The sequence below is a fragment of the Folsomia candida genome, unplaced genomic scaffold (assembly GCF_002217175.1).
Source record: "Folsomia candida strain VU population unplaced genomic scaffold, ASM221717v1 Fcan01_Sc023, whole genome shotgun sequence".
In the NCBI taxonomy this organism is placed as follows: Eukaryota; Metazoa; Arthropoda; class Collembola; order Entomobryomorpha; family Isotomidae; genus Folsomia; species Folsomia candida.
Window position 1 is genome coordinate 578,513 of NW_019091215.1, and position 23,414 is coordinate 601,926.

The 23,414-nt window shown below is 36.8% G+C and overlaps 2 long non-coding RNA genes across 2 annotated transcripts; both read right to left on the reverse strand.

Moving 5' to 3' along the window:
* Nucleotides 1-2,530: 2,530 nt before the first annotated feature.
* On the reverse strand, nt 2,531-6,817 carry LOC118438576. The gene is made up of 4 exons (XR_004836921.1): nt 5,796-6,817; nt 5,583-5,676; nt 5,377-5,445; nt 2,531-5,282 (listed from the first exon to the last, which is right to left on the reverse strand). It is a non-coding gene; the product is annotated as an uncharacterized LOC118438576 (long non-coding RNA).
* Nucleotides 6,818-7,064: 247 nt separating this feature from the next.
* LOC118438640 lies at nt 7,065-12,736 on the reverse strand. Its single transcript, XR_004836962.1, has 3 exons — nt 12,219-12,736; nt 11,629-11,703; nt 7,065-11,530 (listed from the first exon to the last, which is right to left on the reverse strand). It is a non-coding gene; the product is annotated as an uncharacterized LOC118438640 (long non-coding RNA).
* Between the last annotated feature and the right edge of the window lie 10,678 nt (nt 12,737-23,414).

The following is a 23,414-nucleotide window of genomic DNA, read 5'->3' on the forward strand; positions in this document are numbered from 1 at the left end:
CCCCAAGTTGGTTAATAATAGATTGTTTACCAAATGAATGCTATAACTTAATTGAATCGATGGTCACAAATGTATCAATGAGCAACAAATACATTTGGACTACGTTTGTCAAACTTGACACCCAGTTCACCACCATTAATAAATTGCTAAGTGTATTAGACTTCGCCAAGGTGCAAACAAAAAGCAGACATGGCTACCAAAAAATTGCAGACCTAGTAACATTTAATACTTTCGTAAGCTACTGGGTTTTGCAAGATGTTATCCGCCATTCACCTGGATATGTCGTGTGGTCTCATGTATTCCCATCAATTACGAAGCCACCTTCATATCCCGGGGGAAATTTCAATACTTATGTTGCCCTCGAGATGCGACGGTTTACACCTGTTTCTTGCTATGGTGTAAAACGGGCAAATTCGGGTATTCTCGCTGCAATAATGGCTCCATTCGATTGGGAAACATGGACATGCATTTTGATCAGCGTTTCAATTTTTATACTCATTTGCTCTTTACTTTCCATCGCTTCTAACGGGAGCTTCTTTGCTATCGCAATGTTTCTTGAAAAGTCGGAGCTTTCGTTGAAGCATATTTCGAGTGAATATATTTCCGCGGTAGACACCCTCATTGTGACTTGGGCCATTATGATAGGCATCATTTTGCCTAATTTATATAAAACTTTTTTCACAATGGAGATGATCATACCAATGTCGTACAAATCTTCATGGAAAAGCATAGCGGACATTGAAGGGCTACGCATTCTTATTCCATTCAATCTGCTCGTAGAAACGGAGGTAGATTCAAGTCAAATGTCGGATCTAGTTCAACACTACTACTTCTTTCGTGCAGTTTTAGTACGATTAATCGAATTATACCGATTAGCAGAAGCCAACTCCGGATTAGACGTCAATAGTAATATGTCAAAACATTTGCTAAATATTATAGGCCCTCACTTTGGGCTCGGAGTAGATGGGAGAACATATGGAAATGGGACGTTTAATAGATCATCCTTTGGTCTAGAGTCTCCGTATAATAAAAGTGAATTCAAAGACATTCCGGTGCAACCAGTATTATATCGAGAACCCAATGTGACATTAAAAGCTCTCACATCATGTGAGAAAGTTGTGTTCATGGACATGAAAGGAAATATTGATGCCATACTCCCGTTCCTAAATGACAACCGGAAAGGTATAAAATTCCTCAAGGGCAACGACGATACATTGTTTGCTGAATACCGAGGTTGGTCAATGCTTCCCATTCGTAACAACTACGCTTTGGGCCGACTTAAAGTTATGATATCGTCAGGAATCTTTTCTCATTGGGAAACTTTGTACTATCTATGGAAACCTAGAAAACTCTTCCATACTTATAGCAATTGGACACACCCTAAATTTAATTCTGTTTCACAACTTGATGTCAATTCTAAGATATCGACTGCATTTTACATTTGTCGAATTTGTTTGTTGTTCTCTGTTGCCGTACTGGCAATGGAAGCAAGTTTGTTTTTATTACCAAAATGGATAGATATGAACATATATTACGGTAAGATATGTTATCTAGCTCAAGTGGTTTCGCTTAGTACATTATAAAGAAATTTTCCATTAGCCAAGTTTTTTTAACGAAAATTAAATTATGATTTATTCACTAATGTAGATATATACGTTATGTTTAACTATAGCTTTGCATGTCACGAAAAGTGTTGCTTAAAATAGGGAAGAAGATAATAAGATAAGATTAGCTAAGATTATTCTTCGAATAAAGTTATTCCTAATTAGCAACTATCATGAAATTAGTAATCAGTCACTAAAAATGAATCAGAGTCTTGCAGAGTCATTGCAAGTAAGAATTAATTAATTTACTAGAAAAATCAAAACACTTAAACGTAGTAAACAACTAATGGCGTAATGAGTAAATTAATTTAATTAAGAATTAAGCATTGATTAATTCCATCATATGATTTAACAAGTATGCGTGTTGTCGATCAATTTATATTTTTCTATGAAAATTCTGCAACTTTGGTAGATTAACCAGAATAATCCACACTTGCCCATACTTTTGCAAAAACAAAAGTTATCCTAGACAATAATTCTAGTAATTTTAGCAAAAAAATCGTTTTTGCTTATTCCTTGCGGTTAAATATGTTCACTTGCCCGCCAGCATAATTTTCTCCACTAGCGGAAAACACTTGAGTTAAACACTCGTGTTAAGAAACACTCGTGTTAAGAAGTTTAATTTCTGCTACATATGTACTGATCATCAAATTTAGCAATTTAGGTACAACGCGTTCTTGAAACTTGTAAAACGTTAAAATATTAAACAACTAAACTTTAATTTTAGCAAAAAATTCGGTTTTGCTTACATATTCCTTGCTGTCGAGTATGTCATCCAGATTATAATTTTGATTTGTATGAAATGGTTATGTTTTACATATTAGGAAATGAAGAATTTCTCTCAAATGAAGTGAAATAAATATGTATACATATAAATGATTTTTATGAAATTTGAGACTTACTTGTGATTTTTTAAGACAACTATACACGCTTTCGAAAAGTACATTAATTTTTATTTGCACATGTTTTAATCAATTTTCACTAATTTTACGACACATTTAGAACGTATTACATACAAGTGCTGTAACTATGTACATGCAATTATTGCCAATAAAACCACAATTTTTGAACAACTACATTGCCCATTTGATAGAGTAAATTCTCCCTGAACTCTAAATTAAGAAAAGAGTACATACTAAACCCAGAGCAAGGCTTGATAAAGAGAAAATTTGTCTTTGATTTAGTAGAGCTTATTTCATACAAAATTAACATCGCATTAAAATATTACTTAAAAGGGTAACATCATTTTTCAGTGAATGTATTCCTGTTTTTTCGACTATAAAGCCCTCGACGTCATCACTCTCATTTCTTACAGAATTGCAGTGGTGAGGTTGAGGGTTTATAGCGGAAATGACAGGAGTACATTCACTGAAAAATAATGTTATCCTTTTACATAATATCTGCATAAATGTATACATTTGCATTTATGTATATGTTTTATTATGAGCATGAAACTAAAAGTATAACATTATGCTTAATTAGAATTATTTACTACTGAAGTATATTTTATGTAAAAGTACTAACTAACTATTCCACTCACATGAACTGTGGTCCATAATTGTATATTCTGATTATACATGCATCAAAATCGCAATTTAAAAAAAACAAGATTTAATATAGAAAACATTCCCGGAAGTAATCTGATTACACACACGATATTATCTGTATTTACAGCAAAAGTTGATTCAAAAAATGTATTTGGTAAAAACACTGGGTTTCATACATATATAGTTATTGACGAATATAGTAAACTGAATGGACAGCCAAAGGCTTACCGTGGTTCTGATTGTGTTGACAAATTCCTGGAGTACATGAAACATTTAATGGATGAAATCATGACGATCTACACAATTACCGAGCCACTAGGGATGTCTATTCACCAGGAAAACCTGCTTGGTCTCACATTGTTGCATTTGTTCTGCCAAGTCAGTTGATTGGAAGTACCCACCCATTCGACTCATGGAAATATTCTAGCTAAACAAATATGGTAGACGATATCTCTGAACTTAACTCCCTGTAAACTTTGAAAAATCCACTCTTACGGGGGAACAGAACACTAGCTGCTCCTATCTCTTATTTTTATGTTTGTGAACATCATACAACAATGTTACAGCAGCATAGAAATGAAAGAAAATGTCTCTTGTATGTGCTTCATAATGACCTAAAGATGTGATTTCTGTCAGATTTTGAAGCCTCTTTAAACCCACAATTTTAGTGAATGGAAGACTTGATTCTGCCAACACCTATGTAAGTGGGATCACCAAGTCGTCCGTTCTGGTCTAGAGGGGGACAATATTGGAAAATTAAAGATTGTCGGGCCAATCAAAAAAACTATGGGACTGATCTTGACCATTCTGGAGACGAAGGTCAAATTCATAGACTCGCAAAACTTCCTTCCGGGCACAATTTTGGAGCTATTTGAAAATTCCACACGGAACTAAAAAGACTAGCGTAAAATTCCCCCTGCTTTACGATTCAGTGCACCAGGATGATCTTAAAATGGGATACAAATTATGAGGCCTATATTTTTCTATTCGACATTACGACCGACCAGGTTAATTTATCATAAACAGGAATGAAAATGGAGCATTTCATATACATCAGACTCAGAGTAGAATAATTATTCACCATGCATAAAGTTCCACAAAAAAAGGCAAAATAATCTAACCTTAATAAAAGGAAAAATTATTGAATTTTTTTAGGAAAAAAAACAACTACATTTCATGAACCGATGCCCACAATCCTCCCTGCAGGACCCTTTATACCTGAAGGGTTTACGGCTTATGCGTGAAAATTAGCGTAACCATTCGAATTTGTATGTACGTAAAATAACAATTCTCAGCTTGTTCAATTATGTATATGTAGATTTTTGAGAGTGGAGCTTCTACCATAACTAGAAATATAACAACGCCATTAGCTAGCACAATCAGCAACATTGGCTGAGAGAGATTAATTAACCAAGTGAAATTAGCAGGTTAATCTAAATTTAGTAGAGTTTTGCTAATATAAAATTTGGGGTACATATGTATACTTTTCAAAACGATGAGATGACGATTTATATCTAGATTAAAATAGATATATTATGTATCAATAAGGCCAAACATATTTTACCGTATTAGTCACAATTAAATAAGGTCTCACAACGTGTTCTCACAGATTTTAGCAAAACTAGTATCAACGGATTATAAATTTAATTAGTTTGAAATGTCGAAAGGTATCTGCCAATGCGCAGGTTACAGAGGGGATACATACATAAGTAATTGCGTCCGAAAAAGCGAACAGTAAATTTGGAAAGTGTAAGATTTTTACAATTTTAGGGCAGACTTTGTCATCTTTTTAGTTTAACAAATATCTTTGCCAAATCGGTGCAATTACAAATTGTGGGTTTTGTAAATTTCACATGTATTAATTATTTTTATGATCGATTGACATTAGTTTGGATAAAAAATCGCGTGAACATACGCTGAGAGACCTCCATTGTTAGTTACGTTACATATTTACCTATAGTTATACAAATTAAAACGAAATATTCTTAAAGTAATACAGCTTAACTATGTAATTAACTGGAACCGGAAGATCACTCATTTCATCGTATCCATTTTTCCATTAGACAGCAGCCACGCATTACGTTTGTATGGTTGGGACGCCCCTCAGACTAAAAATGTCAGAAATGGTGATCTGCGTAGGAATTTTAAGAGCCAAAGTTTGTATCAATTTTTGCGGTATTGGGAAAGTCGGATTTTGTATAAAGTAATCTATGTAAATAGCTTACGAAAATTTGATGGACTGAATTAATTCTGATGGAAATATTGTATCAGAGGAAAATAGTTTCCGTGAAGGCCTGTAAATGGATAAGTATACATATATAGCATAATTTTATAAATATGGAAATTACAAAGTGTGTAATAAACTTTTGATAATTTAGCGCATCACTGATAAGTAAATAAATATGTACATGAATTTGAAATTTGATCTTACTTTTAATGTTGGCGTGTGTACGTGTCACATCCCTGGTAAGGTTTTTAAATCAGGTTTTTGTACATACATATTCCTTAAAGTATGAAAATGAGCACTAAAAATGTTAAAAAAATCCCAAAATAAAAATGAACCTGTACATATACATACATACATTCATATGTATGCAGCATAAACACATAAGTATGTATATTTTGACATAAAAATTTTGCGTACCTGTTGCAATTTCAGCCATGTAATTTACATAAGTTAATTAAGAAAACTTAAACCCTCTTAAAGACTGCAAATTTTCACTTGAGCGAATTAATTAAGCAATTAAATCACCTTAGAAATGGAAGAACTGGGTGCACTTTGCTTTGCACAAAATCTTATCCGAATTTTGTTACCCTGACTAGAAACAAGGTTAATTTCCAAATTCGCTTTAAATTGGTAAAATTTACCACAGCGAAATTAATAACGGGATCACATTTTGAAGACTTTTATCGATTGCGAAAATATATTCTTACAAGCAATAACCTGTTGAGTGAAATGTGTACTCAATGAAGATACAGTGTGCCAAAGGATATTTCGTCAGGTGTATGATAAACATAATCATCTTGTTCATTCAAGCAGGACCGCAAATTAAGGATGTGATTAGTTTTAGGAAAATTTATGCGCCACTTGTGATGAATATTGGATGAGGAGTAATTAATATGATTGCTTTTAGACCTGCTTAACGCACAACCAACCAAACTGTCTGTGCAATGTGGAATGGATACATTTTTCCACCTTCAAGGTGACCGAATTCCTTATTCTGTGCACGTTTTAAGGGACTGTGCAAAAATGGTGTGATTGATTTGACCGGAGGTAGGGGTATTCCAGTATTAATCAGAACATGTGAACATACAAATTTAGGATTAGGTTCAAAGACCCTCGAACATTTGTGACATCGTTTATTTGCAGCTGGTAAGGAATAAGACACTCGTTATATGTAAATAAGCTGGGTTAAATATAGGCTTATTCATACATTACATCATCAAAAATTCCCGATTTTAGCACCCACCCAACGTAAACATTAAGGGGTATGGAATTTTAATTTTCATGGGAAACATAAGAAGCCCTAAACCAACCACCCACTAAAATGATGACGTAATATGTGGACGTTACCTAATAAGTCTTACAGCAATGGAAACTTTTGGTGGGTGAAAAACCCATAAATCTCTGTTATGTCGTTACCAGGATTTGAGATTTTTATTAATTTTTATCATCTAAACTGGTGGGTTATAAAAACAACACTTATAATAAAATTCTTAACATTATGCATTTTAGAGACAAAATTTAAAAGTAATTCGCAAGTAATTACTACCTATTTACTCAACAATTTGTGTATGTAGTATGATTGTGTATCAAAATGCAACGTATGTATTTACAAAGCAATAAATCTTTATCAAAAATGGTTTTGCTTATTCAAGTTATGAGTTTAATTAAATGGTTGTAATATTCCACCATAAATAATTTCAAAAAGACAATATTAAAAATCACCAAATCATTTCAAAGACGGTGTGCATATGCACATTATTAGCACGAAAGTATGTTAAATATGTATGTATGCATAAATATACATAACAACGTATAGTTTAGACTAAATTATTTAAATACTAGTTACTAATAATATGTAATATTGTAAACACTAACAGTAATTTTTACAAACAAATTTAAAGAGTAAAACCTATTTTATGGCTGATTTGTTAAATCGTGTTCAGTCAAGAATTGATGTAACCCAAGTAGTTCTTCAGAATAGGGAACGGACCAGTTAAAATACTAGCGTTGCCGTGGGTAACGACATCAACACAGGTAAATTGGGTAACTTTGTGGTAAATTATCAACATTGTTGATAATTAAATAAAAACTGAACTACCCGTTACCCGTGCGGGTAGTTCTCACTACCCGACCCGCAGATACCGCAAGAATAGTGCGGGTATGTGGGTAACGGGTACCCGACCCATTACCCGCGGCAACCCTAGTTGCATATATGTATATGTAATTGCTTTTAAGTAAAAATGGGTGTCAAGTTCCAAAGTTCCAAAGTTTCAAAACCGGGGCGCAGTCATAGAGTATAGAAGAAATGAAATAATGTCAATCAGGTCAAGTGGACTCCTTTTTCTATTTTCTACGAAGACGATCTGTGTGTCCACTTTTGCATATGCTGGATTCTACCCGGTCTCAAGGTCGAATGAACCTTTGCAAACGAAGCGTAGCAAAAGGTCGAAACGACACCAAATTGTGCAAACGTTACACAAGACTAAAGAAACAAGCGCAAATCATTCTTACTGCCAGAATCAACCAGCCTGCATTACGTGTGAGACCCTGCACATCTTAAAGCACACCTGACCAGAGCTGGCCTCCGCGCATCACCAAAATGGTCACAACGTGACCAAATGTAATTATCACACGGAAATTTTCCTACATTCGCGGACTACAATTGAAAAGTGTATCAAATTCACATACTTCCATTGCTAGGTCCGAGTTACACATAACCGATGTTTCTAGTTAGATGAAGTTAGTGGCAAGCTGTTAAATTTATGTGACGTGATTTAATAATCCTTATCACCAAAAAGAGCAAGATGCAGATTCTGCAACTTTGTAGTTAAAAGGCGTGTTTATTACCCTGTTTGCTGATCTTTCTCTCTCTTTCTACAAACTTTGTTTTAATGCCTAAATTTATATTCAACATTTTTTCGAACATACTTTGATTAAGTCAGTTGAGTCACCATACAATCCTTGCTAATAAAACTGTACGTCTGTGTCTAAATTTACACAAAGTTTCCATTCATCACTTCTTGAATATTCCCGACATATTTCCGAAATAAGTTCCCCCAACGCTTAGCTCACGAAACACACTTGTGAATACACAGATATCGATAAACCCAGTTGATTGGAAGTACCCACCCATTCAACTCATGGAAATATTCTAAATAACTAAACAAATATGGTAGATTACATCTCTGAACTTAACTCGCCGTAACCTTTGCAGAAGTCTTAGATCCTCTCCGACGCGAACATGGCAAGAAAAGTAGGATCACGGTAATGGACAAAATCCAGTCTTACGGGGTAACGCTACACTAGTTGCTCCTATCTCTTATTTACAGTCAGGAGCAAAATGTTAGGCGAAATGGTATTTTCCACTTAATTTCCACACCAGTTTTCCGAATGACTTCAAACTTTACACAATTCTGTATAATGGCATTACTTACTTCTAACATAAGTATGACATACCAGCTTCATCGGGAAAATTACTTAGCTGGAAAAACTTAAAAAATAGGTGGTGCAAAATGATAGGCGATCGTCAATATTTTAAAATTAAAAATCTGTGTTTATTTTTCTAGGCAATATTTGATGTTTCTAGTGACCTTAATTACTTCAAGGGTCCTTATGCTTTGAAATAAATTAATTAACTCGGAGATTCAAGGGGCTTACGAGCTATTGGAGAGTCTGCTTCACCCATTTCGCCTAAATTTTCAAAATCGCATCTCTCAGTTGATTGACGCGGTCATACATGACACCTCCTCATTGTAAGTGTTAAACCTCAAAAGAACCTGTAATCATATACAGGTAACAGGGTGGTTTAAAAGTCACGCTACAATAGAAAATTTTTCAATGAGGAAAGCCCTTAAAGGTCCATTAGTTACAAGATTTGGGATTTTTTTAAATTAAAAACGCCAATAACCAACCTGGTGCAACCCAAATGACAAAATTCTTAAACTGTCGAATTTCATGGATACTGTTTTCGTAACCAAGGGCAATTTACGAATTTTCTGTCTTGAAAAAAAATTTCCATTGTAAGGTCACACTGAAACCACTTATAACGGTCGCCCTAATAAAACCTGCTAATAAATCGATTCATACGCAGATTATCTCCAAGTTAGTATTAATAACGCAACGAACACAAAAATATTCATGTCAACCACTTTATTTCTTTTGTGGTGGAAAGATGAGAAGCCAAAAAAGCATAATGAGCAAATGTGCCTTGCAATCATGCAATCCAAATTAAAAGTTTAAGTTGATAGCTGCTTAGAATTAGTCACATTCATACAATAAAGGAGAAAGTAAGTAAGTCAAAAATACGGAAGAATCGACAGATCGGATACAGGCAACGATGGAGCGGCCAGAGATTTTGCAGGGGAAATAAACTATGACTATTGATAATTCGATTTAAAAAAAAACTTTGTCAAAGTGACACGTATTAATGAATGGACTTGAATGGACGTTTCAGTAATCCTATCCATGAAATATCCAACAAGCAAAACTGAATTGTGTAGTTTGTTGGGAAGCCGTAATTATTGGAGTCTTTTCATACCGTCACTTGTAATGAGAGCAAATAGATTATTCCCACTTTTGGAAACTGGCGTTCCTTTCAACTTTACGGACGAGTGTAAAGCCCAATTTAATGACCTACGGAATGACCTTCGGAGCCTCGAAAAGTTTCGCTAGTATTTATATATTTATGAAGCGGTTTACATGTATAACGAACAGCACTTACGTCTGCTTCTTCTTTCGACGAAAACAGCCCAAAAATTTACGTCGAGCTCATTAGCTCGCCGTTCTTCTTCTAGATAACCAAATCCAATTAGTCTACTCAAGAGGCGCCACCCACCATCTAGTCGATATATGTGCTCCAGAGTAACTTTTGACGAGCTTACTGAGTCCCAAAAGCGAGATCAAGTGACTTACATATTTATCGTCTGAGTTGGACGTTATTTTTCCCTTGAAAATTGCATCTATCACACTTCTGGTTGCTGTCGTTATAAATACGCATGGCACCAACCAGTCTTGTAATTGTCTGGATGTCTATATTAAATAGTGTTATACACTTTGGAGGCCTGCATGACATCCAAGTTCGGAGTGAAAATATTTTCTATGAAGCAAGAACGAATGAATACAGTTATATATGTTTTGATGTACCTAAACTCTTCCTTACTGTCACAAAGCAAATTAGGATGACACAAACATTAGTATTTGTTCTTTTTTAAGTCTATCTATATTCATAGTTCACTGCAACATTTGATTAATTATCTGTTTTTCGCCAAGCAGAATTCTTTTATGACGAATATTTTTCGCAAAACTGACCGATTTCCGATAGGACAGCACATTTGAATCATATTCGCTTGAATAATATTATTATTCCGGGGTTTTTTAAACTAAAGTTAAGGGCATGATTAATATAATCTGCCGAGAGACTAAACAATCAATAATGTCTCCCTAATAAAATAATTAGCGTAGAACTTTTCCCGTATTTGAGGTACAAGTTTACAAATATTGACAGGAGAAATTGGGGTCGAATTAAATCAACACCCAATAAAGGATCTTGTATGTATGTATCATAAATAGTCCTAATCTTAACTATTCATAATAATTCATAAGTATCCATTACCATTGGATGTATGTTAAACGAAATTTTGATGAGAAATATCGCTCACGCATATAAATATTTTTCACCACACTCTAAAAAATAATGTTACCTTGTTGAAAAGTAAATGCACTTTGAAGTATAAATAAGGTAAACTCTATCCAGGGTAAACTTTACCCTTAAGATTTTTAAAGATCTAACGTTACTCTAGATTTAGTATTCTGAATTAAGAATTCTGAGTGCATTTAATTTTCAAAATGGTAACATTACTTTAAACAGTCAACCGTCTACAGGATACGGTTTACTACATTACAATATTTATGTATGTAGATAAATTTATACTCAATAAACCTTAAAATATATAACCCTAAAATCGTATATATGTAGCTGCTGTAAAGCGAAGAATTATGCATTATAAATAAATAAATACATAGGTAGCTTAGGTATCTGATTAACCTGCACAAGATCCCCGCTTTCGATGCATCTATTTTTTCATTATCTCATTCGATAGCCTTGTGTGTGCATGGATAAGACAAGTTTGGCTCAAATTGTCCAAGATGGTGGTCTGGAATTTTAGAAAACAAACCAGCCTTTCTTAATTATTCCGGGCTTAATAGAGTTGAATTCTATATAATGGTGATGCAATAAAAGTAAGTTACTCACGAAAATACGAGGGGTTGGGTTGAATTCGAATGATAACATGAATCCAATAAAGGGACGACATTTTTCCGTAAGGACCTGAAAATAGATACATACACTCTTAAAAAACTGACAAGCATTAAATCATCACTGTTGTGGGTGCAAGTTTGACTCCAATTAAAATAAGGTATGCGATTAATTCATCCCCAAAATATAATGGAAAATAATGTGTTTAATTACTTCTACTAAATAATGTATGTAGGTAGAGGTAGAATGTATCATAAATAATTGTGGGAAAATTTCCTATAGTATGCCCACAGTTTTAATACATTTGTCACATTGGTCAAAATTAGGTCGTTACACGTCAACATTTCGACAAAAGTCGACTTATCCAGTAATGCTATGGTGCAGTCATGTGAAGAATTTATCATTCACAAAAAACTACTACAAGTTCAGTTACTGAACTTCAGTAGGAAGCCATTAAATTGATACCAGAAAGTGCTGTTTATTTATGGGTACCTACCAAAATTTTGTCCGTGTAACAGTTGAATTTCATACAATAAATATTAAGATTAAGAAAGCGTAGCGAATGTTAAGTATGAATTCAATCTTACCTTTAATAGGTTTTCAGGTTGGTGTACGGTACGGTACCATCCTTCTCAAGGTTTTAAATTCGGTGTCTATAAAATTGTAAAAAATCAATGCAAAAAATCGTTAAATTTCATAGTAAATAAATTGGTGTATCCATGCGTCATTCGAAAAATTGCACAAATACATATGTAAATATTAACATGGAAAAGTCTGCCTACCCGTTAGCCAAAGACAGGAAAATATTTTTTAGGGATATCCATCTCCACTTGCACGATTTAACTCAAAGACGAAACATTCAGCTAAGCAAGTAATTAAATTATGTAAAAAATGAAAACTCTGGGTACACTTTACATACATCCCGTGTTATCAGAATTAAGCCTAACTCGCCACTAAATTATCCTCAAACTGAAAAAATGACGGAACTTACAAATGGGCTCCATTTTGTAAGCTTTCTGTAAATGATGATCTTAAAAACAACATCAACCTTTCCAAGGAAGATGGTACTTGAGGAGGATACACTGTGCGTAAAGATATTTGGCCAAGTGCGTATGTAACTAAGGAGGGGAGCTTCACCACCTGCCCCTCTCACATCTCGATGCCCTTTGGATATGTGGTAGGGTCCCATGAGTGTACTAAACCCCTGAAGTGGTTTGACTCCATGGCCACAGTTACGCCCGCCACACCCACTCAAAGGCGCCGAAAACACGAAAAAAGCCCTGTTTTCACTTGTTCAAACCCTCGCCAAAAATCCAATTTTGCTCGGATTTTGGTAAAATTTACATTTTTGTAATCCCAGATACTTGCTTGATCATATCCAGTAGCAATCTCAACTTTTTTGAAATTTTGAATTTTTTCGAATAATTCATCAGCCCAAAAATGCCCGAAAATTTCAAAAATTTCAAAAAAGTTGAGGTTGCTACTGGATATGATCAAACAAGTATCTGGGATAACAAAAATGTAAATTTTATCAAAATCCGACTAAAATTGGATTTTTGGTGGATTTTTGAAGTTGGTAACTTTTGTGGTTTTCATCCCTTTGAGTGGGTGTGGCGGGCGCAAATGTGGCCATGGAGTCAAACCACTTCAGGGTTTTAGTACACTCATAGGACCCTACCACATATCCAAAGGGCATCGAGATCTATGAAGGGCAGGTGGTGAAGCTCTCCTCCTAAGATTACGCAATTGAGGGACCCGGTGTTAAGGATGGGACAATTTTTGAAAAAAATTACACCGCACAATTGATCCCTAAATCACACAGGGTGTGACATAATTAATTAAGCATGGAAATATGTATTTAAATGATTTTTCTCAGACGTGCTTTATGCACGACACCTTACACTTGTCGATACCCTCCTTGCAGTGTGTACTCCAGGAATTTTCACCCTTCAACCTGAGCCAGTGTCTCCTTCGGTAAAAGCTTTAAGGAATAGTACTCTCGTTCCGTAGCAACTTACCATCCACACTAAAAAATCCCGTAGCATCAAACATTTACTGGTAATGGTACTGATTTAGTAACAATTTCCTACCAGATTGGTGGTGGGTGATTTTCTGAGTGTTAAATATTTCGGTACCGCAACATTACTAAACGGGGATTCTCGTTATGTGGGTGCATATGTATGTATGCACTTTAATTATGATTTACATATTACCAGTTTTCTAAGAGTGTGCATGAACCAGAGGTCGACGCCGCCGATCGTACGCCGCCGCGCCGTCGAACGCCGGTAGAATTTTACGCGCCGCCGCCGCCGAAAAATTTGATTTCCTATTCCTTCAACATTACGACGCCGCGCCGTGCCGCCGACGCCGCCGAAAAAACACCAAAAACTGGCGCCGCCGCCGCCGAAAAATTTGTCGGCGTCGACCTCTGGCATGAACCTCATTCTTAAAATGTAATTCTAGTCCTCCTCACCTTAAAGCTTCTGGCGTCTGTAATTAGATATGTGACGCGAAAATGCAAATTTGCGTAGTCTACCCCACCCCCTTCCCCCTGACACGATCACACCCCGCTTTAACCTGTGGAGTAAAACGTTTACCCTTTTATCTCCTCGAGCCGTGATATAATTTACATCTAAAAATGTATGCAATCTGAGAAGAATATTTGTGCTTATGTAAGACACAAGGAATGTGAGTCCTTGATAAGTTTAGTTCAAATTGATAACCTGTTTGCAAAAATAAATTTATTTCCAAACATCGTTTATTGTCAGAGGTAGCATATGAATGAGTGAATAAGGCAGTATTGTCCAATTACAACTTAATTACATTAATTTGACTAATAAGAAATACATTAATGTAATGAGTAATTACGAATGACCTACATATTCACATTAGCTTTGCGTAATTATAAATTAAATTATTTACGGCCTAAATATTAGGAATTATTAACAAAATAATTAAGCACTTTTGTAAAATCCGTAGAATACGCACAAATTTAAACTTTTGCCGTCATTTCTGAGCTTATTTGCAAATTTCTGTAAGTGTACGCAGCCCTAAGGTGTCTTTAAAGTATTTTGTAAGGTTTGTAAAATTATTTTACAGAATTTACATATTTTACAAATTTACCAGGGACTGTTTGAGTTGCCTTCGTATCGTTTAAATTAACAGTCACTCGTCCACATTATCAATTCATGTATGCATTTAAACATGCATAACTAAATTTATATGTAAATATATTGGAATTTAAATAATTTCTCAATTTCCTTACGAGTTTCATTTTTGTAATTTTAAGATTGCTCAACTGTTTAACAGTTACATATGCATACATGAGTTCGGATATATCAAATTTCCGCATGTATAAAAATGCATTATGAGGAAGTAGATCAGATTGTGTAGGTTCCTATCAACTTTTTGCACAAATTTAAACTTCAATTTAAGTAAATTAACAAGAATATGTACTAATAAAATTTTGATAAATTTGATTACTTAAATTTAAATAATTTGGATAAATTCGTAACGATTAATGCTAGAGCCGTAACACCTAACATACAACCTAACCGATGTAATAAATCACTCCAGATCCAGATATTCATCAAACAAGTCGTAACATAATGACAAACACACAAATATTCAAGGCTAGTTTTTATGTATATGGTGGAACATTAATTCCCTCAGTACATAATTAATAAGTGATGCTGTACAGTCTAATTTAAATGTTCTAATTTAAACACTAAATACAAATATTCCCATTACTACAATCAATGAAACGGTCAGCCCACAGCACACGGTAGTGGACAAAAATGTATATTAAAATATTAAACCTGGAAATTTTTTTGCCTAGAAAACATTTTCTGGTGGTTGCAGCCTTCAGAAAATATATCTCTTTTGTTCAACTAAATTTGGATATGACTTGCATCAAGTATGACTCCAGGTTTGATCCGTTAAACAAAAGAAAGCTGAGAGCGTAGTCTAAAACTTGGAGCTCAAGTATCAAGATTTGTTAATTATTTAATTACGTACTTTAATTTAAAGTTAAATTACGTTTGATAAATATTACATACAGTATAGGCAAAAAGTCATTATACCCTCATACTTTTTGTACATAAAGCCCTTCATTGTTCGAGAAGCTTGAGAGGATGAACTGCAATTTTGCACAGTTACTTACTATGATGCAAGGTTTCCGGAACCATACTTTGGATGACGGCGTGGCACAAGCAACGACAGGGTGGAATTATATCCAAAATTCCGACAGGCAAAAAGTCTTTATACCTTTTGACGTTTTGGTATTTTTAATGTAATTTTTGAAAACATACTCTTAAATCGCTCTTCACGCACCAAATGATTCATCATTAATTGAAAAATAACATTTGTCTAATGCTGAACTAGTTGTCTGTTACTACTATTAACTCATAATCACTCAAAAACACCCTAAGCCCGTCCTGCTTCAAAAAGTCATAGATTTTGATGATGAAAGGCTTCGACACCAAAGAATTTCCGACTAAATACTCACTAAGAATGGTACAGTTGCCAGTATAGTCCAGAACTGCAAAAAACTCCGGATGGTATGTAATTTAACATCTTTTTCATGGGCATGGAGCACACGCCCATGCACGGATCACGGCAACTTCTCCAAAAGCCAAAGATTTCACGGTTATCTTCACCAAAAATCAACTTAGAAACGAAGGAAGAATATAATCTTCGAGTTTCTGTGCGAATTACAAAGAGTAGGATCGCTTAAGATGGATTGGAATAGCGAGCAACATGGAGAATTCTACTTCTCCGCGAGGCCTATATTGCAGACAGTTCTAAATGGGCTAAAACTCATGATAATTGGATGGCTAAAGGTTAGAAACTCCTGATATTGTTCGCCGATGTCAATATCAACCTGTTTGGTTCAAATTGGGACCAGTGGAATATGGATTCAGCAAAGAGACGCTGATAAGACCAACTACCGTACGCTAAGCATTAAGGATGGGGGTGGAAATCGAATTGTTTGGGCGTTACGTTGTTGATGGCGGTCCGAAACTTTAATACAAGCGACGTATTCATGTACTCCAACTACTAGTGCGACGTTGTGGGTTGGAATTTGATGGCAACGGGAGGAAATAACCGTTAGGAAGTCAAAATATTTTCATATAGTAATATAGTAAGGCAATTCTAAGCACATATCAAAATTATTGAAGATTTGGTTTACAACAAAGGAGTTTGAATGGTTGAATTGACATCCATAATCATCGGACACCATGTTAATGTGCATTTCTGGTCAACGGCGAAGTCAAAAATTTTCCAACACACGCCATCAAACTTGAAAGACTGGTCGACGCCAAATAGGTTGAATTGGAGAATTTCGACACTTTTTTCACAATATCATTTCTTGGGTAGTTTCGAAGTTGTGTCCTTGCCTTCCTTAAGGATCGAGGTCGACATCCCAGATGACTAGTTTGACTGTTATTTAGCACAGAAGACTTTGAACGTATGTTTCATGAAATTTTAACCGGAGTATAAAGATTTTTTTCCTGTCGGAATTTTGGATATAATTCCACCCTGTCGTTGCTTGTGCCACGCCGTTATCCAAAGTATGGTTCCGGAAACCTTGCATCATAGTAAGTAATTGTGCAAAAATTGCAGTTCATCCTCTTAAGCTTCTCGAACAATATGAGGCTTTATGTACATAAAGTATGAGGGTATAATGACTTTCTGCCTATACTGTACGTTCCATGTGGGATTCTTAAGTTTGCCCAGGACTTTGGGTTAGTGGTATGGCCGACATGAGTAATTTCTGTTTGTCAAATCTAAAGAACAGCTACCATAGACGACAAGCAAGGCGGTGCTGAAACTATGAAAGCTCAAAGAAAGGTCCACTCCTCGAAAAATTCAAAATAGATAAACAAGTAAGCCTTTAAAAAGCCTTTGCATTGTTATATCGTATTGTTATAGATTTATTTTCGTACTTGCAGGATATTATCGACAAATGTCATGAGAAGGCTAAATTTTCAGTTGTCAATAAAAGTAAGTTTGATGAATATTAATTTGTCACGGTAAATCTTCATTTACCACGGGACCTTAGTTACCAAAAACTTCGACTATCCGCTGGAGCAAGATACATTTAGACAGACGATTCAGCTTGGCATGTAACCTCTTCAACAAGTTACCCTTTTGCCGTCGAGGTTCAACTATAACCATCTTTCTTTCCTTATTAATAAACTAAATAGATGAAGCTAGGAATGTGAGACTCCGGGCTATTTCATAAATCCCACAAATTACCATATGTGAAAAACAAAAATTAAATTATCCTGATACACACATACATTTGGTGTTAACAGTTTCGAGTCTAATGTCTTTTAGAAATTGTTTGTCATTAGAAGATAATGAAATGCCTCTCCGGTGAAGGTGACGGACTAAATTTACATGCTAATATTAATACAACATCGTCAATACTTAATACGTCATCATCAAATGTTTGACAAAATTATACAAAATAACTTCAACCTGCGAAAAAATTACGTTCGTTGCGATGCCGAACCTATAAAACATAACCAAATCTATATGTGATATTGTAATTATGAAAATGGTGGAATTGTTCCTATATCTATGCTTTACATTACAAAAATATTCAAATAATCAATGCCAGACCAGTTATGCCGAACAGAAAAAGTAAACCTATTACATTTGGGTTGAAACTTCCATACTTAAAGCACATAGCGCGTTTAAAATGACCGGTGGCAATTTTGCTGATTATTCTGACCGGTAATATTAAATTATTTTTCATGATTAACAGCGCGAGGATTGTCCTCCATATTATTACGTGGACTGGTTCGTGAAATTTAGGCTTCGGAGGTGGCAGACCCCTATGGTTCTCACGAAGTGGACTCAAACACGAACAGTTTGGGGTACGTGTATATCTACTAGGGTAAAAAATCCATTTCCTAATTTCCCTTGTTTTTCGTAGTGCTTTTTTATATTAGAGCAGATGCTTAACATGGATCCCCGTAGAATTCGTGGACCAGTATGGGCCCGAATGGAAAAAATGTGTTCCTTTTGAACGACGGAAGCCCATTCCAAACCTGGACTGCTTGGAATTAAATCCATTTCATATTCTGTATGAAACCTCTCAAGGATGTCTCTGGTTGTAGCCTACAACCTATAGTTGTAGCCTTCAACCTGTAGCCTGCAACCTACGAATTGTCCTACAACTTGTAGGACAATTCTAGTGACATTTGTTCAAAATGAAGATGGTTATTGTTGGTGTCATTATTCGACATTTCAATGACCTCGAGCCTAGTTTTGGGGAACATATAGTAATATTTCTGAAGCGGGCGCAAGTATCTTTCCAGAACTTGGTGCAATACATTCCTGCTAGTTGCATACAGGAGGAAGAAGCATTGCGTCTCACTATCTCGTCCTACTATAATTGCACGGGGACTCGATTTCATACATAAACTCCACTCCACCCCGGTATTTATTTATTCGTTTTTCCGTTTCGCGTGGGGCTGAGGAAGGCTGTCCAAAAGGATCCCAGCGGGTGGATTTTCCATCCGGAGTATGTGGATTATATGACCCATCAGTTCATCATGGACCATAGGGCAACGATTTTGGTAAGTGACCGTCGTCAAAATAGGAAGGAGGGGTGGCTTGGTATTGTTGCTTAGGGGTGTTGGTAGTCGGGTATCTCCCCTTGGTTGCGTGGAATACCGTACATTACGGACTTGTTGAATAGCGTGACTCCTAGGATGGTGCCCGAGAGGGCGAGAGGGACGCGCTCACGGAAGATTTATCGCGAGAAGAGGTTCTGAGCTGAAATGTGCTAAATGTGATTTAGCCCCTTTCAATGACCCCGCTGGGGCTAGGAAGCTGGGTCACTTGGAGATGAGATGAGGTGAGGAGATGAGGAAATAAATGGCTCGACTTGAGACAGGTTGAGATTCAGCAGATCAACTTTTATTCTCTTTATTTCTTGCACACACACAATAGCAAAGAGGTTGGATCAGGCCAGCAGCAGTCAGGACTCGTTCTACAATTGACGACCCCTGTGCTGTGGCTGCTGCCAGTTTATATAGTAAACTGGTACCTAATGAGTATACCTATATGCTATATCGTCATTGGTCCGTCGGTCAGATAGACAGGAATGGAAAGTGGGTTTCCATTCCTGTGTCTAAGAACTTGTATCTTGAGAGAGAAGATTCGCGATGATGATTGCGACATTAATCTATCAATGTCCTGAGGCAATCACGATTAATAAGAGGAAGGAGGGATGGGTTGCATTCTTAAAAGCTGCGCTTTTCAACTCCATGCGATCTAGGACGAGGGCCTTCGTCCAGGAAGTTAAACGATGGGAAAAATAGGGATATAAATGAAAGATTCGACTGCATCCGTTCCTGTGTGAGAGTGGTCGAGCGTCTTGGTTCTGTAATTTGCCAATTTTCAGTGGAGGAAGAGCTTGTGCGTTGTTCCTGCAAGTTTCCAATTGTCAGTGGTGTGAGTGATCGTGCGTCTATTTTGCAGTTGTCCAAATTTCAGTGGTGGCAGTGCTTGTGCGTGGTTTCTGCAAGTTTCCAACTGTCCAGTTTTTTTTCAGTGGTGGATCCCGCAATCGTAACGTAAGGTAAGAAAATTCCGTACGTATTAGTGTAAGTGCATGAAACAGAGTTGTGCCATGCCGAGGGGCACTAAATGACATGGTAAAATGTGTAAAATATACAAAGTGCATAGGGTTGGAAAATGGTTAGACAATTCTGGAAAGTATGTATGACAAAATTACATAACAATTGGTGGAAATTAATCAAAATGGAAAATCGACAAACTTAGGTGAGGCCTTATTGCGGAAAGATAAAATTAACGATTGTCAAAAATTGATAGCTTAGGTTGGAAAAATTATTAAAAGTGTAGATTACAAACTGTCATGGAAACTTAGGTGAGGAAAATTAAAGTTAAATTTAAAAATAAAAATAGTGAATCTTAGGCTAGAAAAAAAAATAATTAAAATTAAATTGAAAATAAATCTTAACAATAGCTAATCTTAGGCTAGAAAAAATTAAAAAAAAGACAATAAAAAGGGAAAAGTAACAAATATTGGTAAGCCTAATTATGCTTAGGTGGAATATAATTATTAATGTCGTGAACTATTGCTTATCGTAGGTGAGCACGAATTAAAAATTAGCATGAAAAAAAAGCCTAAATTTTAGGGGCGGTGAAAATTAAAATTTAAATCAACAATGATAAAATCTATGAACCTAGGTGAGGTCAAAATAAAATTAATAATTATCGAAAAGTTAATCTCAGGCGAGGAAAAGTCCTGAGAGGAAAAATTTAGAGTTAACAATGATTGGTGAATTAGAATAATCTTAGCTAATGGCAGTTTAAACTTAGGTGAGGTAGTATAAGAATAATATGACAAATGCACAACAATAAAAACAGCGGACTGAAGTGAGGGAAACTTAAAAAAATAGAATTAACAATTATTGATGATTGGAAAAATACCAGCCCTTAGGTGAGGAAAAAAATTAAAATAGCGTCAAAGAGGGAAATATGAATTTGAAATAAAACTTAACAAAGGTTGGACCAACAATAGATCAAATTAGGAAAATAATTAATAAAATTTACGTGGGGTATACTTCTAAATAAAATCAAAAGTAACAAAAAAATTAGCTTAACTTAGGTGTGCTATTATATAAAGAATATGCCACAGTGAAATATGTGGATTCTAACTAATACGTATACTTAAGCTTATCTTTAAACTTACAATTACGTACATTTAAACATACACTACAGTAACTTATACTTAAAAAATTTGCGTAGGCGAGGTAAATCTAAAAATAACAAAGGAGGATAAATATATATTAAATGTTTGTTAAAAACAATGCAACGTGGGAAAAAGTTTTAATTAGTAAAATTAGAAGATATTGTTTTTTAAGCCTGTAAGATGATGATGGAAGTCGAGGATTCGTGCTTGGGGTCGGAAGGGCGGGGAGTCATGTCTGGTCGGCCTGGAGGTGTGGGGGGCGGATCCACCGGTGGAAAAATGTACGTTTTGGATGTGTTTATGTATTTATGTACTCGTGTATCTTTTATTACGAGAGCCAATTATGGGGGGTAGTCCTAAGTAGGGTTGTATGGTTTTGTAGTGTGTCGTGGGGAAGGGGGCGGCGGTTTTTCTTGACTGAGAGGATTCGTGGTGTCCGGTTCGCGTGCTGGATTTCGGAATATGGGCCCTCGGAGGAACATAATCCCGGGGAGCTGTGTCTGAAGGATGGATGCGGGGTCATCCTCCGTCATCCTAGTTGGTCGGGAGAAATAGCCCTGTTTCCACCCCGGGATAACTTGAATCTTTACCGGGAGTATCTACCGGAGGAGATGAAGGTGGGCCAGTCGCCTAGGGACCCGGAGTTTGAGTAAGCCGAGAGGTTTTTTTTTTATTCGTTCGGGGAGGGGGGTTTAGGAAAAGCTGTTGGAGTAGGTGGGTGCGGGGATGTACGAGGAATCATTTGTTTGTTTTTACAGGGTTGTGGTAGGACCTCATATGAGGTTCTTGGTGACGGATCGCCAGGATAGGGAAGGCATCTATCAAACTCGATGGATTCCGAAACTTTCATTCGAGTTGGGGGAGTTTGCGCGTGACTCTGACCCGGTGGAGGATGGGAGGCGTCTGGCCGTGAATACGATGGAATCCACCGTGGGAAGTTATCGGGGCGTAAGGGTCCGTATTCCCGCGGCGTCGTTTTTTACGCAACAAAGGCTGGGAAGGGTGCCAGGACGAGAAGAGATAGCCGGTTGGAGGTAAGACAGTCTTTGTTGTAAGGGCGGGATTTTGTTCCTGAAATGATGGAGGTTGGGTTGTAATCAAGGTTGGTATCGGCTGACAACTATCTGCTTCGTTTGGTCTGGGGGGACTATGGACATCTGGTCGTTCCAAAGTGGGCGGTGGGAATCAATGAGCGGGAGGCCCTGGTGGCGGTGTGGGTGTCTTGCGCTCCATTGGTACCAGACCCTTCGTGGACGAAACTGGAGTTTCTGTCCACGCGTCTCCCCATAGATGAGGGTGCTTCGCACGGGGTCGTCCAGCTGCAAGGATACCCAAGGTGGGATGTCATCCTGCCTCTTAGGAGGTCTGACATGAAGCCGCTGCCTATGGGTGGATCGGGGTATCGGCCTCCAAAACCGAGGAGGACAGGAAGCCGAGAGGGTGAGAGAGCTTAGGAGTTGTTGGTCGTTGTCGTGGGATTTATTGATATGTTTACAGTTTCGCGTCCGGCTGAGGAGGGCGGTTCGAGAGGATCCATACGGGTGGATTTTCGGGCCGCAATATGTGGACGTGGTGACCCTACAGTTCATAATGGACCATAGGGCAACGATTCTGGTAAGTTGGCTGGCGGGAAGAAGGAAGGGGGGAATTTGATGTGAAGTTTGCTCCTGTTGTTTAGGCGGGCGTCCCCCCCTTGGTAGGGGGAATGCCGTACATGACGGATTTACTGAATAGTGTGACGGCGAGGATGGTTCCAGATACCGTGTGGAACGGGATCCTGGAGGAGTTTGCGCGAGAGGAGGTGCTAAGGACCTCTTCGGAAGATGATGACGACGAGGACAAGGACTACCAGCCTCCTGATTCCTTGATGGAGGTGAACCCTGAAGAAGCGCGTAGAAATCTACGCCCACTTCCTCATCGCAGAGACATGGATCATGGGTATGTGTTGGGGCATGCTTCCAATTTTCCGGAGTGTCGGGTCGTTCTTGCTCGCCTTCCTTGTTCCGAGGGAGTACCGGGTAGAGTTCTGGAGCCAGAAGTCGAGGTT